The 7500-nt window shown below is 52.1% G+C and overlaps 1 pseudogene; it reads left to right on the forward strand.

The window, feature by feature from the left end:
* The window catches only part of LOC143154452 (large subunit ribosomal RNA), a 12239-nt pseudogene that overhangs the window by 1983 nt on the left and 2756 nt on the right, over window positions 1-7500 (forward strand).

A 7500-nucleotide genomic window follows, 5' to 3' on the forward strand; every position in this document is an offset into this window, starting at 1 on the left:
CCCATTGGGCGAAAGGGAATCCGGTTTCTATTCCGGAACCCGGCTGCGGAACCGCTTACCATTCGGGCCCTCGTAAGAGTGTTCGTCGGGGTAACCCAAAATGACCTGGAGACGCCGTCGGGAGATCCGGGAAGAGTTTTCTTTTCTGTATAAGCGTTCGAGTTCCCTGGAAACCTCTAGCAGGGAGATAGGGTTTGGAACGCGAAGAGCACCGCAGTTGCGGCGGTGTCCGGATCTTCCCCTCGGACCTTGAAAATCCAGGAGAGGGCCACGTGGAGGTGTCGCGCCGGTTCGTACCCATATCCGCAGCAGGTCTCCAAGGTAAAGAGCCTCTAGTCGATAGATTAATGTAGGTAAGGGAAGTCGGCAAATTGGATCCGTAACTTCGGAATAAGGATTGGCTCTGAGGAGCGGGGCGTGTCGGGCTTGGTCGAGAAGTGAGTCTGGCTGACGTGCCGGGCCTGGGCGAGGTGAACGGTATCATTACTGTTACCGGGATCCGATCTCGGTCCCGTGCCTTGGCCTCTCACGGATCTTCCTTGCTGCGGAGCTTCTGTGGCGTTTGACGTCGCGGTCGTTTCTTCGGCCGTCATTCAACACTCAGCTCAGAACTGGCACGGACTAGGGGAATCCGACTGTCTAATTAAAACAAAGCATTGCGATGGCCCCCAAGAGTGTTGACGCAATGTGATTTCTGCCCAGTGCTCTGAATGTCAACGTGAAGAAATTCAAAAAAGCGCGGGTAAACGGCGGGAGTAACTATGACTCTCATAAGGCAGGGACAGTGGCAGTGTACTGTGGTAGTGGGTACACTGAAGGGCACACTGTATGGGGAGCGGCGACCCCACCTTCCCGAGCTAAGAAAGCCCTCATAATAGGCTGTAGAGGCCGGCGACTTGTCTAAGTGGGATGATCGGTGGGGAGCTAACTTGTTAGCTCCCGCGGCTTGTAACCGGGAATTGCCAGTTTGGGTCGTTGACCAGTGGATGGTACGACCAGCGTGCTAGGCCTTCGGGTCTATACCCAGGGCGTCCAACGAGTGGAGCGGGCTCGCTCGTTGGGTAGCGTTCTGGGAAGAAGGGACGTGCGTCCGTCCTGGCGTTACGACGTCCAGGCGGGTGGGCTGGCAAGGACCGTTAGGTCTCCTTTGGAGACCGAGTGGCGTGGAACCCACGTTGCCAGCTGATCATTTTCGCTGGGCAAGAACGGCCATCAGCCTCTACAGTAACCTGCACCGGTGCGCTTCGGCGTACTCCAGGCACTAGTTGTTCCCACTAGTGAGGCGCAACGCTCAGTGCTAAGCCGTTGGCTGGGCACGAGCGGTCGCCAAGGTATTAGGATTGTCCGTTCGGCGGCTTGAGGATGGCCTCAGCCGGAGAAAAGGTACTATGTGCCTATGGAGGAATGAAGCCTCAGAAGGGGTGAATTGAGAAGTATATTGGTAGCGAATAAAATATAATAGTGCGTGGAGTTCCCTTTGGGATAATGGCTGGCGGCTGCTTTTAGCAGCCGTTTAGCTATATACAATGAACCCCGACGAAGTTCACAATGCGGATGAGGAGGATCGGCGGGGGTGGTCTCCTGACCGTCGACGGACATTAGGTGGCACTTGGTGACGAAATGGCAAAGTCCCCGGTACATGATTGGCTATGGTTTTGGATTTGGTGAACCCGGAATTATTATAATTTCAGTTATGAAATGTTTGATACGAATGGAGCCTCGGACACGGGGGCCCCCGGCCCTGGGGTCCCCGTGGCGGACTTGTCCGCTGCTGGTGGGAGGGCCAATGATGACGACGTATGCTATGACACGGAACATGAACTGATTAACGTGATGGATCTACCTCTCGATGGGCAGATTAAATGTAGAGCGTGTGTCTCTCATGAGAGATGGTTCCTACAGGAGAAAAGCTGGAGTGAACATATGACTAAGCAGCACCCACGAATAAAAGTGCTTTGGAGGTGTGCACGCTGTGGCAAATCGTTCCAAAAACTACACGGCTGCAGGTGCCACCTCCCAAAATGTGCCGGCGCCAGTCAAGAAAATCGACTGGGCGGCCATGTTTGCTCCTCCTGTGGGTTCTCTTGCAGCTCTCAGAGAGGGCTGTCGCAACATGAGAGACACGCGCACCCGGTGGTGCGAAACATGAAAAGGGTACAGGCAGCCAACCCTACCCGTCCAAACAATAGAGCCTCGGTTTGGACGGAAGCAGAAGTTCGGGAATTAGTCCGACTAGATGGAATCTATCGCTCGGATAGGTTCCCGAACGTTAAAATACACCAGCACCTGCCGGGTAAAACGTTGAGACAAATAAGTGATAAAAGGAGGCGACTGCCTGTCGAGAGCGTGGAAGCGGTTGTCGAGGAGGAGCCCGAGGAAACTGACTCGGACTCCTATGAATCGGCAACCGAAGAAATAGCACAAGAGGAGGCCCCTTTGGGAGGTGGTGAAGAGAACTGGCAAACCGCTCTCAAGGGGGCAATCATGGCCGACTCGCTCGATACGGATCACGAGTTCTTCGAAATAGAGCGGAGAATAATGGAGTCGGCCATAGGAGGTCAAATGGACCAATCTGAGGCCGAGAGTATCCTGGGCAGTTTCATTGAAATATTAAAAGACGGGGAAAGCGAACAGTCGGAAACCAGGCAGAAAGGACCGACAAACCAAAACCAGCAAAAGGAAAGCGATCGTACCCGTCGGAATAAGCATAAATTTTCTCGGTACCAAGAACTATACAATAAGTGCCCAGGTAAATTAGTAGATATGGCGGTCACGGGATGTGTTGTTGAGGCTGGGGGGCAGGCAGAGCTCCCTGATAGAGCTAGCATCAAGCAGCTCTATGAGGACCTGTGGGGGAAGGTGGGACCCACCACAGGCCTACCACAGCTCGGAAGGAGCCCGAGCCCACTTTCCTCGATGAAGGAAATGTGGAGACCCGTCACTATCGTCGAAGTGGTGGATAAGATGAAAAAGATCAAAGCTGGAGCCGCTCCGGGTGTCGACGGCATAAAGAAAAACCACCTCCGTAAGAATGGCGCCTTACACGTTATGGTTAAGCTCTTCAACCTGCTGATGCTGCAGGGAGCATTCCCGAATCAATGGCGAGCCAATCGGACCGCGCTTATTCCCAAACCAGGGAAGAGCGCGGCCGATGTGAGGAATTGGAGACCAATCACTATTGGCTCGCTGATAAATAGAATTTACTCGGGAATGTTGGATCGCAGGTTGAGGAGCAAGATTATGAACCACAAAAGGCAGAAAGGCTTCACCAAAGAGGATGGGTGTAAGCAAAACATAGCCATTTTGAACAAAGCGCTAATGCTTATGAAAGAAAAGCACGGCGGGGTGGTTACAGTCGTCGACATCTCGAAAGCGTTTGACACGATTCCCCACGAGGCGATAGGGGACGGGCTCAAGAGAAAGGGGGTCCCGGCAACCATCGTGAATTATATAAAGGGAACGTACGAGGGTTGCCATACTGCCATCAGGACTAGAGGTCGGGACATCCCAATAAAAATCAAGAGGGGAGTCAAACAGGGAGACCCCCTGTCACCCTTGGTCTTCAACACAATCCTGGACCCCATAATCGAAGACCTTGACGAGACAACGGAGGGAACCCGAATGGGGGACGAGAACATCTCCGTCTTAGCTTTCGCAGACGACCTGGTACTACTAGCCAAGAATAGGGATGAGGCATCCCAGCAGCTGGGGAAACTGACGAAGTACCTCAGGCGGCTGGGTATGTCCATCGATTGTAGCAAATGCCGGACTTTCCAGGTCGTCTGCAAGAATAAAACTTGGTTTGCCGAGGATCCTGGTTTGGAGATCCGGGGAACGCCCATTCCGTGGGCAGGACCTGGCGACCTTTTCCAGTACCTTGGCATCAGGTTTGGCCCCTGGAGGGGCCCAGAGCGCGCGCGGACAGAGAACATAGTAAACGCAGCCAAAAACATACAGAAGATGGGGCTTAAGCCCCATCAAAAGGTGAATTTAATAAAAACTCACCTCCTGCCCCGGTATATACACCAAATGGTGGCGAATCCGCCACCGATTACAACACTCAAAAACCTCGACCACGAAATTAAACAAGTTATAAAAGAGCTGCTTCACCTGCATCCGTCAACGACGGATGGGGTGTTGTATGCCGAAAAGCAGAACGGTGGTCTGGGTATCCAAAAGGTGGCGGATATCGTACGAATAGCAAAGCTAAGAAATAGCGTAAATATGCTTAATAACGATGATCCGGCTATCAAGGAAGCCTACAAGGGGCAGGAGCAGATAATAAAGGTTTACGCAAGTTCTCTGGGGTTGGCATGGCCCAATACCCATAATGAAATTGAGCGCGCGCGCCTGGGTCTCAAAAGGAGGCATTTAGAGAGATGGAGGGAACTCGTCTCCCAAGGCCAAGGCGTCCAAGAGTTCATGGGCGATAAAATTGGGAACGCCTGGCTATATAGGCCGCCGCTGCTTAAGCCGTCAAGGTATATCGACGCGCTTAAGCTGAGAACGAATACGTTCGGCACAAGGGTCGCCTTGATAAGGGCGAAAAGAGACATTGACCCTATGTGCCGAAGATGTAATATGAGTATAGAGACCCTGGGGCACGTTTTGGGTAATTGTGTGCACACTAAGGCAGCCCGCATAAGAAGACACGATGAAATAGTGGCCATGATAGAGCAAAAAGTGGCCAAAAGGCACGCGGTATTCCAAGAGCCTTCTGTGAACGTCATGGGAGATATGAAGAAGCCGGATTTGGTTATTAAAGACCAAGAAAGGCTCCTCGTAGTGGACGTAACAGTCCGCTACGAGGATAAAGACAATCTCAGAAGAGCTCATATGGACAAAGCAAATAAATATAAGGAAACCGCTGAATTTATAAAAGCAAAGCTAAATTGCCAGAACGCTGAAGTCCTACCCATAGTGGTAGGGTGTCGCGGAGCAATGCCTTACAAAACACACAAGAACCTGAAGCGCCTAGGGCTCAGCAATGAAGAAGCGGTGACGGTATCTATGATTGCCCTCCGTTCGTCGATTGAAATCGCGAATGCGTTTTTGGACTACGATCACATAAGGTGATCGTTTTAAATTATTTATTTATTATTTATTTATAATAAGGACGACGCTTGCGCCGATACTTGACGAAGCCAACAAGGCCAATCAAATATTTATTTATTTAAGACGAAGCTCACGCTGAAACTTGACGAGGCTCCTGAGGCCAATCAATTTACAAACATTAACGCAGCCAAAAGGCGAAGAAAGAGTAACGAGGCAGCTGCCAGCTGATAATAGAAATATTAGCCCGTTTCGGCCATTTACACCGAACGGTGCGAGTCCTTGCTACACCTTTTGGGTAGTAGGGCGCGGGGCGAGTTCTCTATGAGGGAACTCGGGGCGGCGCCTCCGCGCGGCTTCCCTGGGCACACGCTTGTCGTGCGGCTAAGTACGCCTCCCGTAAGGGTCCCCGTTCCTAATTTTTTCAAGCACGTGGGCAGATCGCTTGGTAGTGGCAGCAGAAAAGGGTGCCCAGCAGAGCGGCGTTAATTATTTTCTTTTTTTTTTTTTTTTTACTGTTAACTAGTTTTATATTGTTATCACCTCACGAGCAGGTATAGCTCGGAAGTCTACCTGTCCTAATGGACAAGGTACAGGTCTAGCCAAATGCCTCGTCATCTAATTAGTGACGCGCATGAATGGATTAACGAGATTCCCTCTGTCCCTATCTACTTACTTGGTCAGTCAGTACTTTCAATGCTCCGAGGAGATTGAACCCAGCTTGGCTCGACTGGGAAAAGTACTTGATGCTCTCGGACACAGTCGGGTCGTTATCGCGGCGGACGTCAATGCCAAGTCCCCCTCGTGGGGCGGCACACGAACGGACGCGCGGGGAGATGAACTCGAAGAGTTCATCGCTCAACACGGCCTGACTGTGATGAACGATGCTGGAAGTATACCCACATACTCCAGCCCAAGTGGCGAATCATGGATCGACGTTACGCTAGTGACGAACGATATGTCGAAATATGTGAAAAACTGGAGGGTCCAATACGATTGGACCTCCAGCGATCATCGAGCGATTGAGTTTGTGTTACAGTTCGCAGACGTGAGCGAGGATCGTCGTGCCTTGGAGCCCCGATTCCGCACGTCCAAAGCGGACTGGTCTCGCTTCGATCGTGCGTTGCTTGAACGCGAGAGGCTCCTTCCCGGAGACGTCGAATGTCGAAGGGATGTCGAACATCTAGCACAGGAGATCGAGCTGGCGATCGTCCACGCGTGCAAAGCCTCCATACCTGTCAAGCAATGGCACTCAAAATCCGTCCCTTGGTGGACGAGGGAATTGACGAAACGGAAGACGCACGTGTATCGTCTGAGACGTGCCTTCCAGCGTGAGAAAGACCAAAAGGAGAGAGCAGCTAGAAAGGCTGAATACAATAACGCCAGAAAAGCCTATACAGCTGCTGTTCGAACTGCCAAGTTTCAAAGCTGGACAAACTTTGTTACCGAGCAAGGAAACAAGGAGCCCTGGGGGCTCACATACAAGATCGCCCAAAAGAAGGTGCGAGTTGAGACAGCTGTCTCCAACATTCGAACGCAAGACGGCTATACGATGGACTGGAAATCCACCGCCTCGCAGCTCCTCGGAGCGTTAATCCCGGACGACACGACCGCGGACGAAACGCCGGAGCAATCGAACATCAGGCTAGATTCAATCACCGACCCGCCGACGGAAGACTGCACAGTCTTCACTAGGAAGGAGGTTGGAGACGCGATCTGGAGCCTAAAGCGAGGAAAATGCCCTGGTCCGGACCGTTTAGAGGTCGAAGTCCTAAGACGCGCGTATGGATCCGTCCACAGCGGTCTGCTTCGTCTCTACAACGCGTGTCTGTGCAAAGGAGTATTTCCCGTCAGATGGAAAGTCGGCTCTATCATTACCATACTGAAAGGGCCCGACAAACCACTGACGGAGGTCAAATCGTATAGGCCCATTTGCCTACTTTCCATCTTGGGCAAAGCGTTGGAGAAGCTGATGCTGCTAAAAATGAGAGAAGTGTTTCTGAACCCCGACTACTGCTCGGATCGGCAATACGGATTCAGGCCTGGGCGATCCACTGATGTCGCGTTAGTGAAGTTCAGGGACCTGGTGTCTGGCCGAGAAGAAAAGTATGTATTGGGACTCTCCTTCGATATCTCCGGTGCTTTCGACAACGTCTGGTGGCCCAGCATCCTACAGAAGTTGAAAGCCCGGGGATGCCCTCGAAATCTCTACAGACTGATGGTCGACTACTTCGCCGAGCGTGAGGTCACGATAGTTTCCAAACACGGCATCGTGCGCAAGAAAGTCACCAAAGGCTGTCCACAGGGTTCGATTCTCGGTCCGAGCTGTTGGAACCTAGTCTTCGACGAAGTTCTGCAGCTCCTTTCGAACACCGAGCTCGCGTGCGAGCCCATAGCCTACGCCGACGACCTTCTCGTGATTGTTTGTGGAAACACGAGACGCGAGTT

The sequence above is a fragment of the Ptiloglossa arizonensis genome, unplaced genomic scaffold, assembly GCF_051014685.1.
Source record: "Ptiloglossa arizonensis isolate GNS036 unplaced genomic scaffold, iyPtiAriz1_principal scaffold0023, whole genome shotgun sequence".
Taxonomy (NCBI): Eukaryota; Metazoa; Arthropoda; class Insecta; order Hymenoptera; family Colletidae; genus Ptiloglossa; species Ptiloglossa arizonensis.